Genomic DNA, 13,403 nt, shown 5'->3' with positions numbered 1-13,403 from the left:
TTTTAATTGTGGGTGACACAACAAAAGTCACAACATCGTTTGTTGTGTCATCGTTATTAGTCAGCCATTGACACGGCGGCGCGTCGGAGGGAAAACACTAATCAAGACCGGAAGTCTTGCCATAACAAATTCGTGTTCGAACTGGAAATGTCATTTGCCCATTCGGAGATTATTTATTTGCTGTTTGTGCCATTGTTGCCATTATTTACATTGTCTTTGGTCCAATATTCCGATTGTAATAAAACGCATATATTTTATTGGCGTTTCTTTGTTCGCTTTGACACTTATTGCCTGTTTTGGCTTTGCTAGATCTGCTAGTGAAGGCCAGCGTGCAGCATTTGGTGCTGCTATTGTCGTAGACGGTCGGTTGGTTATTTGTTTGTTGGTATGTTTGTTTTTATCTTCGCAGTATCGATGTTTGTCACTGTTACCTGGTAGATTTGTCACTCTTTTCTTTTTCTAAAAAAAGAAACATCCAATTCTGCCGTCGGTATCATCGTGGAGTCTGCGTCGGTTTTGCATTAATTATTTTATTATTTTTTTTTGCAAACACTAAAATGGTCCAAACAAAGCAGGGCTGCAGGTATTTAATCTTATCGACAAGAAATAAAACAAATAAGATCGCAAACGCTCTTGGGTTTTGTGTGTTATTTTCAAAGCAAATGCCGTGGTGTTGGTGCTTAATGCAGTAGTTCCATACTCGGTGGGTTTCTCCCATTGCCGCTCAGATGAGATGTTAACAATTCCGATGTCGGGAAGAAATTAAATAATTTAACTTTGAAACAAACCAACAGACAAACACACAAACAAAATAAAAAATGCCTTTGATAAAGTGTTTTTGAAATGCCATCATTAATTAATTTCAATCGAAAGCTACAAATGATTAAAATTCAAACCTTTCCACATCGAGAGAGTAGCACCATCGCATTGAGTTCGGTTGAAAGCTATGGACAGTAGGTCGCAAAAGAAGGTATGCTATCCTTCAAACAACGAGTATTGGTGATAAAAAATCTATTTCTGCCTTTTACTCGAATGGTGAATAGAATCGATAATTCGAAGGAGAGAAAGGTAACCGAAATCGAATTTTAAATTAAGTCACTTGCTTTTGGGTTGTCGAGCGGTATATAAGCCGAGAAATTATATAAAAATGTTGGGAAAATTAGCTAAATTGCAATCTCTAAGGAGAAGCAAAATTTTTGGCGCTCATTTTAAACTATTTCAAACACTGTTTACAGAATTATTCTAAATTATAGCAATAAGTTGTTTACACTTATTTGACATTTTTTGTTCATTTCTAAAATAAGTCAAATAGCGCAAAAGATGAATAAAATGCCTGGATGTTCGCTCAAAAATATGATCGTAAGTGTTCAATCTTTCAATTCATGGCAAATCTGGTTAGTATTATTAATGTGCGACCCGCAATTTAAGTTTCTTCATATCATTGGTTTTGAAAATATTTTGTTTTTATTGTTCAAAACGACAAAAACATACACAAAATTGGCAGAAGTCGGGCACACTTAGAATAAAATTGTAATCAACTGGGAGCTCTACCTAACCTTTTTATTGTACCGTGATTATATCTAAGTGCTGTAAAATAAACTTTGTATTTAGTAAAATTTCGTATAGCATACGTAAAACTAGAAGAAAAAATTTAAGAGAAAGTCATTTTAATTCGTCTTCGAGGGACTGCCTTCACTTCATTTTCATTTGAACAAAACAAAACATTTTTCTGAATAAACAATAAATTGTGGCTAATTTGTCATACATAGCGAAGGGTACGGGTCAAATACCACATGGGACGCAATTCACATCACCGGGGTATGTCCATATAAAATACTTAGAGCGACATAAAATATTCCTAATAAATAAATAAATGGACAAGGCCCATTTTTATCCTGACGGCTTCGTCAATTGGCAGAATTTCGCATTTGGGGTGAGGGAAATACTCGAATGAATCAAGGGGAGCAAATACATCCTCAACTGTGTGGGGTGGGCTCTGGGCTGGAGGAATAAATTTTAATGAAAATGAGGCAGGTCAAATACAAACAGTCAATGGTGTTCGGTATCGTGAAATGATAAGCAGTTTTTTGTCTACAAATGAAGCAATAAATGTGGAGGACATGTGGTTTCATTAAGACGGCGCCACATGTTATACAGTCAGAGAAACAATTCATTTGATGCATCAGTAATTTTTCCGTCGTATTATTTCGCGTTTTGAAAACCAGAATTGGCCGACTAGATCGTCTGATTTAACACCTTTCGATGTTTTCCTTTGCGTTTTTTTGAAGTCGTGCATGTTTTACGCGAATAAGCCGACTACAACCACGCCCTAAAAGAGGAAATTGGACGCTGCAGTAATGAAATGCTGCAGCATTTATGCAAAACGGTTATGTGTGCTAGCTAAACCGCGGCGGCCATCTGCATGATATCTTGTTCCACACATAACTTCATTCTGTCCACTTTACAATATATTGACGTTTCATGTTTTTTTTCGTATTTTATTTAAAACTTAAAAATTGCCTTCTTGTTGGGACACCCTGTATTAATACACACCATTTGAAGTGGGAAACATATATAATTTAAGGTATATAATTTATTGATTAAAGAAGCTAAGCCACTTTTTCACGGAACCTTTATAATTTATATACGAACTTCTAACTTTGAACAAGTATAAAAGGCAGCTAATATCATCCACCATTGGGAAGAAACTTGAGAAATTACACAACAATTCCGTTAAATGAAAATCTTTATATGGGAGCTATACAAAGACGTGGACCTGTAAAAACAATTTTATGTCATAGGTGGTAGTATCAATCACTTCAAATACTAAATTTGAAACAATTCCGGTGAATATTTCGCTAAAATCATCAAAATATCGATTTTTTCTTTTATTTTTCAATACCAAAAGTCCTGCAGACATAATATACATTTGAGTAAAATTCTATCAATGTACTAATTTTTTTCGGAAGCTAGAGTGATTTCCACAGACGGATAGATGGACGGACATCGAATTTTATGCTGATCAAGAATATACATACTTTGTGGGTTCTAAAATGTATATTTCGAAGTGTTACAAACGGAATGACAAATTTAATATACCCTTCATACTATGGTGGAGGGTATAAAAAGACCTATTCGCGTATGCATCTTCACTAATTATTTTCCTCATTTATTCGTAGTTGGAGAAATTGTCTCTCGAGGGAAATGCTCTCCGTGGGAATATAATTCCATCCGGATATTTATGACTGGACTGTATATGAACTTGTGTGTTCAAAGTACTAAGAACCGGATCATAGACATGGACATGTCTTGTTTGAATATTAGAAGACATATGAATTAAAATCTCGATGTACCTGTTTTAAATATACCAAGTGTTTCTTCTGTCATTTTTTTCCCGTGAAAAGGTTGTGAACTTACTTTTGCGGCAGACTGTATGTATTTTTTTGGGAATTCCCTGTGCAGAGGTGGTTTGGGCATTCAAGACTATAAATGAAGAAGTGATCTTATAATGTACCATAAAACCATATAAACAAATTAGATCAGTAAGAAAACTTTATTTCCAACGGTCCAATAGCAACTCGTCTATTTTCTTTACTAGGCAGTGCAGAAAAATTCTTATAAAATTAAGTGGTATTTCTAAATTTGCACAGTACGACACACTTAAAAATCTTGAAATTCCCACACACACTTTCTATGTTAATCTCATTCATATGGAAATGAAAACAAAGAGTGATGGAAGTTATTGAATATTCCTTCTTAAGCAGAAATATTTTCAGACCACATACAAGATAGCATGTTCGACTGGTACCAGAAGGAGTGGACCGATATTGCCCATCTCCGAACTCGATCTAAGTTTGACAAAAATATTACGATGTACCAAGTTTGGACCAAATCGGATACTTCCCTTCGGGTCTAAGACCGTTATTTCGACTAGGCACGTTTTGACCGTATCAAATAATATATACCCTCTGTAGCCATATGGTTGAGGGTATAAAAATAATTAAAAGTTTGTGTCTTCGAGATAGGGTTACGGTAATTGTTTCGTTTGTTTTCGTTCGCTGCATACGCATTAGTAGTCTGGTGGATAGCTATGGATAAAAAATGTAGTACCAAAATATTACAGAAAGTCCAACAAGTGTGCTGCTTAAGTATCTGCTGTGCAACACCAACTAGGGCTTTAGAGACAATTTTATATGTACACCCAATAGATATTCAGATACGGCATGAAGCGGCATAAGGCTCCGGGCGTCAGATGAGTGAATAAAAACAGGCCACGTGACATTCCAATCCAAATTTTACGGATAACAACGGGAGAATCAATGGGAAATCTTGCTTATTCATGTGAAACATTAATTCCCATCAGAGACTCGTGGATCGACGGCAACACAAATGCTGACTGAAAATGTTGTTATACATACGGTTCTGTGCTAGGGGGAGAGCGGGACTGAGACTTCTTATTGAAGAGCCATATACCGTAATCTTCTTCCGCTTGCCCGATCATATTACGATCCTTTAAGCGGAGGTCAAATAAATAAATTATAATAGACAGTAAACTGCCCGTGTTCTTTCAAAAACATCTTAGTCTAGGGTGCACAACAAGCCTATACTAGATTAAGTGTATGCCCACAAGGTCATGTGGCGATCGTTTGCGTCCCTCTTTTCAATCTAACCTATAAGATTGGATGCAGTCTCATTTAACAGGAATCCTTGAGCATCACAGACTTCCATCCTCAAATAGTTTTAAGTTTTAGTTCGAATGGGGTCTTCGGTGACAGAACATTGTTTATGTAGTCCACGAGAAGGATTATATTAAAAGAATATATATCGGACAAATAGATATATTGGACCAAGTTTGGGTGATGCCACCTCAATCGTACAATAAATGCTTTCTTTAAAAAAATACGTGGACGTGTAAGTCCACTCAGTATGTGATTCTAAGTAGAACTATGGGTCTTTTGCGTTTTCTACTGCATGTTACAAATCAATGCACAAAGACATAATACCCAGTACCACAGTGTGACGTAGGATATAAAAATGCAATTAAGAGCAAAAAACGGAATTACACGTAATATTCTCTCGAAGTAGTTCAAAATTGGAATCACTGTCTTGCTCAAAACTCAAAGTTTGTGTCTATTGGCTATTTAGATGTTTTAGAAAATGTTGATCCGTTCACACATGCCTTTGAATAACTACCAGTATATGCATCATTCAAATGTAAAGATAAATTTAATTTATTTAAAAACATAGATGGACAGGTAAGTTTACAAGCAATAATTAACTTGGCAGCACAGCCTTTCGATAAATGCCTGTGGCATTACCCAACTGTCGATCAGAGCAATTACAGACAACAAGTCAGTAGGCCATGCCGCATTCATACCGTCGAATTATACATAGCACAGCCCAACATAACTTAATCTCATGTGTAGGGCTTACAAGTATTGGTCGGTCGCCTGTCTTCTTCAAATGGTGCCGTGATGAATGAGGGCTTAATTTGTTGTTAGACCTAATTTTTGACGAAAAAAAAAACATTCCATGTAAATTTTTGAATTGCTATATTCCATTAAGCCGGTTTAGTTTGGTGCGGCAATCTTACTAACGTTGTATTATCTGCTTTGCTTTGGGTCAGACAGTTCGATACACACTCCACTAAAATTGCTTAAACAACAACACTTACAACAATTATACTCAAGGGGGTTTTCCCAATTGCCATCGACCGACCGACGTTCCACACCTGTAGACAAACACTCAATTATGTGAAAGCATTTAAATTTCACAAATGTTTTATTTTAAGATTTATATTTTGTTCAAATTGATGTGTAGGCAATTTTAAGCGTAATAAAGTAAAGGCATTATAACTAATTTTAGACTAACCACGTTAAGATGGTTGGATGGTATATTTGTTGTCTTAGCCAGGTTGAAATACAAGTCTGAGGCCAGGGTTGCAAAGTCGAGCAATTTTGCTGCATCATAATTGCAACCTGTGGCGGGATTAAAAATTAACATTTACAGGTGGACGGACACGCATAGCTAGGTGGGATAGGAAGATCGATACATAAAATCATGCGTCTGGGACCAACATTTCGATGTTGTAAAAAATGTTTGGCCTAATCAAACTTATAATCAAAAAATACCGAATATTGTTAGGTGGTGTCAGCGAAGATAATAGTTACTGTCAACACCAAATATCCACTTTGAAATAGTTCCTTTGAATAAAATCGCTAAAATTGTTAAGATACCATTATATGGGGGCTATACGAAGACGTTCGCCTGTGTAAGCAATTTCCTGTTGTAGGAGAGGTACCTATTACGAACTCCAAATACCAAATTTGAAACAATTCAGGTGAAAAGTGTTCCACAAATCTTCAAAATTCCGAGTATGGCGAGGTACATTCATATGGGGTCTATAACAAAACTTGAAGTTATATATACAGCGTGGACCTTACCTACCTACTGGGAACACAAACTGCCAATTTACAACAAGTTCTGTATAAAAGTGTGACACCTTAATTATACCAAAACGCGGTCCTACTTAGTACATTTTCAACACCAATAATTTTACGGTCCTAAAATGAATTTGGGTGATATTTTGTCCATTTGTTTTACACCGTTCGGACTCTAGAGTGATTTCCACAGATGGACCGACATGGCTAAATCGACTTAGAATCTAATTCTGGTAAAGAATAAACATACACTTTGCGGGTTCTAAAATCCTTTATTCCAGGAGTTACAAACGAAATGAAAATTGTACGTTTGATTGTTTGTTTGTAATTTATAGACCTAAAAACTGCATATTTTCCTGAAAATTTCCACCCATACAACAGCATCGCCTGAAAGTAACATAGGCCACATACATTTTTTAAATTCCAATTGAAATTGGTGATATAGCATCAGAATCGGGAATACATCATCAAAAAATTAGTTTTTATGGACATATGTATTGATTGGTTATAGATACAGTCCTCACATTTGGTATTTGCCAAATTATACTGAAATCGGTCGAGGTTTGGACGTAGTCCCATATATATTTTCCGTTTAATACACCAAACACGATATGATACATATAAATTTCAATGAAATTTGGAATCTGTAACGGAACTTGGCAAAAAAAAAAATAATGTTGCCAAATTATATTAATGTGGCTTCAGATTTGAATATAGCACCCATTTATATTTTCGGCCGATTTAATATATTTTATGTACCAAAGACGATACATATCGTCCAATTCTGATTACATCCGGAATTAGTGACGAAATTTAGCACAATAATTAATTTGCAAAATTATATTGGAATCGGTTCAGATCTGGATAAAGCTCTTATATATACTTTCGGATGATTTCATGTATTTGATTTATCAAACACGCTATGTATGACAAATGTCAATGAAATATGGAATTTGGTCTAAAAATATTTTTGTTTAAATTATATTGAAATCGGTTCAGATTTGGATATTATTTTATTAGGAAACAAAGACTCACCACACCTTTGCAATGGTATTAGACTAATAGTAAAAATACAGAGCAATTTAATTTAGGCTACTATGATTATGGGGAAGTATGCAGGTTCAGATGTATCGCTACCTGGAATAGCAACAGAAATGCAGCTTAATTTGCCAAATTATATTTCTTGTTCGCTTGGCATTTGCTAAAACAATTAATAAATCCCAATCCCCAGTTTGAAGTTGTTTTACTTTTAATTTAAAAACCACAAAATATTCTTATATAAAGTTTTGAATGCATATAAAATCAAACCAGTAAAGAAAGTCTTAAAATCGGGCGGGCCGACTTTATAATACCCTAATTGCTAATTAAGTAGAGCTCCGCATAACAATTAAAAGTTTTTATGGGAGAATTCAATCATACACGCTATGATTATAATTATAATTTAAAGTTCAAAGGACTAAATATGCCGAAGAATTTGTATCTTTTAAATTCGGACTTGTATTGCTCATTTGGCGCACAATTAATTTGAAATCGTATAAAAATATATATGGGAGCTAAATCCAAATCGGAACCGATCTCGATAAAATTTGACAAAGATATTTCTGAGCTGTATTTGATATATTTTTATACCCTACACCACAAGGTGGTCAGGGTATTATGTCTTTGTGCATTTGTTTGTAACAGGCAGAAGGAAACGAGATAGACCCATAGTTCCTTTTGATGATCTGCATAGAATCACATTCTGAGTCGATTTATGCATGTCCGTCCGTCCGTCTGTCCGTCCGTCTGTCCATGTATTTTTGTAAACAAAGTACAGGTCGCATTTATTGCCCGATCCAGATGAAATTTTGCACAGATCATTTGTTTGGCCCAAGGACGAACCCTATTGAAATTGGAAATAATCGGTCAAAATTTAGATATAGCCCCCATATATTTCTTCTTCCGATTTGCCTTTTATTGTGCACCAAACGTGTAATATCATTCCGAATAGTATGGAATTTTGCACATACGATCAGATTGGACCTGAAAATAAGTATGCCAAATTTGATCGAAATCGGTTCAGATATAGCTATATATATATTGTTCATCCGATTTGTTATTTTTGTCCACCGCCGCCGTAATATGTACTCTGTAACAACAATATTTGGGAAAATATATCAAATACAGCTCAGAAATACATTTGCTAAATTTTATGGAGATCGGTTCAGATTTGGATATATCTCCCATATATAACTTCGTCCGATTTACCTTTTATTGTTCACCAAACGTCTAATATTTGTCCAAATGGGATGGAATTTGGCATTTACGACCGAATTGAGCCTAGAAGCTAGTATGTCAAATTTGGTGAAGATCGGTTCAGATATAGCTATAGCTTCCATATATATTATTCACCCGATTTGTTATATTTGCTACCCACAGCCGTAATATGCACTCCGTAACAACGATATTCAGGGAAATATATCAAATACAGCTCAGAAATATCTTTGCCAAATTTTATCGAGCTCGGTTCAGATTTGGATATAGCTCCCATATATATCTTTATCCGATTTCAAATTAATTGTGCACCAAATGGGCAATACATGTCCGAATTTAAAAGATACAAATGCTTCGGCATATTTTGTCCTTTGAATTTTAAATTATAATTACAATCATAGCGTGTATGATTGAATTCTCCCATAAAAACTTTTAATTGTTATGTGGAGCTCTACGAAATTAGCAAAGTGGTGTAGGGTATCATTACTGGTTGATATATATATATATATATATATATATATATATATATATATATATATATATGTATATATATATATATATATATATATATATATATATATATATATATATATATATATATATATATATATATAGTATGGAATTATATATATATATATATAGTATGGAATTTATATATATATATATATATATAGTATGGAATTTTGCACGTACGATCAGTTTGGAATTGAAAATAAGTATGCCAAATTTGATCGAAATCGGTTCAGATATAGCTATAGCTCCCATATATACTGTTCATCCGATTTGTCATATTTGTTACCTACAGCCGTATATATGTATATGTATATATACATATATATATATATATATATATATATATATATATATATATATATATATATATATATGTATATATATATATATATATATATATATATATATAACGGTGGGTACCGTTATATGTGCGCTATAGGAAAACGTGAACCTGTGCATACAATGTTCTGCCACTGGAACTAGAACTCATTAGGAACAACAAATGCCAATTATTGGACAGATCCATAAAAAATGTGACCAAAACCATCAAAATACCGAATATCGGGAGGTACCGTTACATGGGGGCTATATAAAAACCTATTACGAACTACAAATACCATTTTCTAGACTAATCCGCTAAAAAAAACGTGGCAAAAATCACCAAAATACCGAATATCGGAAGGTACCGTTATGTGGAGTCTATACGAAAACGTGGACATACGTACAATGTTCCGCCACCGAAGCTGGAGCCCATTATGAACTACAAATAACATTTTAAGACAAAACATGTGGGGAAAATCATCAAAATACGAAAAATCAGGAGGTACCGTTATATGGAGAATATACGAAAACGTGGACCGATACATCATTTCCAATACCAACCATCCTAGACACAAAACAAATTGTTGTGTCAAATTCTGAAGCTCTACGTCAAATAATGTGCGCCGTATCGTAATTTCAACAGACGGACATCTTTTAACCGACTTAAAATTGTATGCTGATTAAAAACATATATTCTTTATGGGATCTGTGACTATGCAACGGATACAAACGGAACGAAAAAGTTTATATGAAGGGTATAAAAATCCATAATTAAAAATTAAATCCAATGCGGATTTAAATAGTCTTAAATACTGCCGTTGTATTAGTTTGATGGAGCTTAACATAAAAATTGAACCCTTCTTCCGTTCGAATCATTTCAGAATCTTGGTATGATACTGGTTCAACGTTTAAGTTTTCGGCAACACATTATTTTCATGGCAGGCGTATTGGATTTTATGAAGCGGCGTGGTCTTCAAACCCTATAGTTACAAAACTTTTGTCCGTAGTATTAATTATAATCAGATTAATAAGATTGAATCACCAAACCATATTTCATATGAATTGAATTGAATGCCTCGAAACAGAGAAAGACATGAATTCGTCTCCTGATTCACCGATTAAATTAAGGCCAATTTAAAAAGGTTAAGCTGGAGGCAGATTAAAGCCATAATTTCTCTTGCTACCAAAAGACTTCCGAATATGAAAAAGGCACATTTAAAATGTTTCACAAAATTTTACATTTCAAAGTTGCACCGTATATTTTTATCAAAATAATAATATTTATATTTAAATATTTATTATTCTTCTTCTATATCTATAAAAGAGGAAAATATTCGTACGTTTGATTGTTTGTTTGTAGTTTATAGATCCAGAATCTTCTAAAAAGATTTTCCTGAAAATTTCCAAATATACTTCAGCATCGCCTGAAAGTAACATAGGTTATACAAATTTTTGAAATTTACCTTGGAACTGGAGATATCATCGGAGGTACCTCCAAAAACTAAGTTTTCGGAGGCACATATCTACTGATCATTTAGAGTTACAGTCTTCCAATTTGGAATGTGCAACGGAATTTGCAACAAAACTAATTTTGCCACATTATATTGAAATCTCTTCAGATTTCGATATAGCTCCCATATATCTTTTTGGCACGATTCGTGTGACCGATTCCAATGAAATTCGGATTTAGTGACGGAATCTGGTACAAAAATAAATTTTCCAAATTATATTGAAATCGGTTCTGATTTTGATATAGCTTCCAAATATATTTGCGGCCGGTTTCATATATTTTATGCACCAAACACGATATGTATGCCCGATTCCAATGAAATTCGGAGTGAGTGGCGGAATATGGTACGAAAATAAATTTGCCAAATTATATTGAAATCGGTTCAGATTTGGATATAGCTCGCCTATATATTCTTGGCCGACTTCATGTATCTTATGCATCCGATACGTATGATTGATTCCAATAAAATTTGAAATATGTGACAAAATTTGGTACAAAAATAAATTTACCAAATTATATTGATATCGCTTTACGTTTGAATATAGCTCATATGTATATATTTTTGGTCCGTTGTATATATTTGATGCACCAAACACGCCATATATCTCTAATTTCAATGAAGTCTGGCAATAAATTTGAAAAATCATATTTAAATCGGTGCAGATTTGGAAAAAGTTCCGATATATATTTTCGTCCGATTTCGTGTATTTGATGTACTAAACACGCTATGCATATCGAATTTCAATGAAGTTTGAAATGTGTGGAAATTTTGTCAATATATATTTTAGTAGGTTAACAGTAAACAAGTTAAAAAGCAGTAAGTTCGGCCGGGCCGAACTTTGAATACCTTCCACCATTTGGAACGAATTTGAAAATTTCCAAAAAATAAAATCCTTAAAACATTCTGTTATATTGGGGTCTATACGACGTGGACCTACATAGGCATTGTTTGTCATAAGCCATTACCATATTCAAATTCGAAACTTGAAATAAACGGTAGCTAAAATCATCAAAATATCGTATATAGGGAAGTACCGTTATATCGGAGCTGTGCGAAGACATGGACCTGCATAGACAATTTTCTGTCACAGACTGTAGTTCCCATAACGAACTCTAAATACGTAACTCGAAACAATTCTGGTGAATAATGACGCTAAAATCATCAAAATAAAGAATATAGGGAGATACCGTTATATGGGGGCTATATGAAAACGTGGACCTATATGGCCCATTTACGAACTTAACCTGCCTACTGTGAAAATGAACATGTGTGCAAAATTTTAGCCATCTATCTCAATTCATTAGAAAGATTACAACAGACAGACGGACATTGCTAAATCGACTTAGAATTTTACGCTGATCAAGAATATATATATATATTTTGTTGGGTCTGACAAGAGTATTTCGAGGAGTTACAAACGGAATGACAAAGTTAATATACCCTCCATAGTATGGTGGAGGGTATAAAAAAACTATACAACAGTGTTATTGAGGCTACGATTATCAAGAGGATGTAAGTAGGTTCATATGTATTGCTATCTAGATTCCCTCCAATAGCTACAAATATGTCGTTTAACTTGAAAAGATTGCAGTTTCGCGTAGGGTTGGAATTTGCTATGACAATTAACAAATCCCAAGGAAAAACTCTGCGTTTATGCGGACTAAATTTGGCATGTTCCTGTTTTTCTCATGGTCATGGACTGGAATGAGTTAGTTTTTCTTTTTAGCCACAAATTATTTGAATATAAAATTTTGAATTCATATAAAACCAAAAGGGGTAGAGAAGCGCACCGGGTTCAGCTAATGGCTAATATTTTTATATTATCAAGGTATTATGTCTTTGTGCATTTGCTTGTAACAGGCAAAAGGAAACGAGATAGACCCATAGTTCCTTTTGATGATCTGCATAGAAACACTTTCTGAGTTGATTTATGCATGTCAGTCCGTCTGTCCGTCCGTCCATGTATTCTTGTGAACAAAATGCAGGTCGCATTTATTATCCGATTGAGATGAAATTTTCCAAACAACATTTGTTTGGCCCAAGGACGATCCCTATATAATCGGTAAAGATTTAGATATAGATCCCATATATATCTTCGTCCGATTTGCCTTTTATTGTGCACCAAACGTGTAATATCAGCCCGAATAGTATGAAATTTTGCACATACAACCAAATTAGGCCTGAAAATAAGTATGCCAAATTTGATCGAAATCGGTTCAGATATAGCTATAGCTCCCATATATATTGTTAATCCGATTTGTTATTTTTGTCCTCCGCAGCCGTAATATGCACATTGTAACAACAATATTTGGGGAAATATATCAAATGCAGCTCAGAAATACCTTTGCTAAATTTTATCGAGATC

Source organism: Musca domestica, unplaced genomic scaffold, assembly GCF_030504385.1.
Source record: "Musca domestica strain aabys unplaced genomic scaffold, Musca_domestica.polishedcontigs.V.1.1 9, whole genome shotgun sequence".
In the NCBI taxonomy this organism is placed as follows: Eukaryota; Metazoa; Arthropoda; class Insecta; order Diptera; family Muscidae; genus Musca; species Musca domestica.
This window is presented reverse-complemented; position numbering follows the sequence as displayed.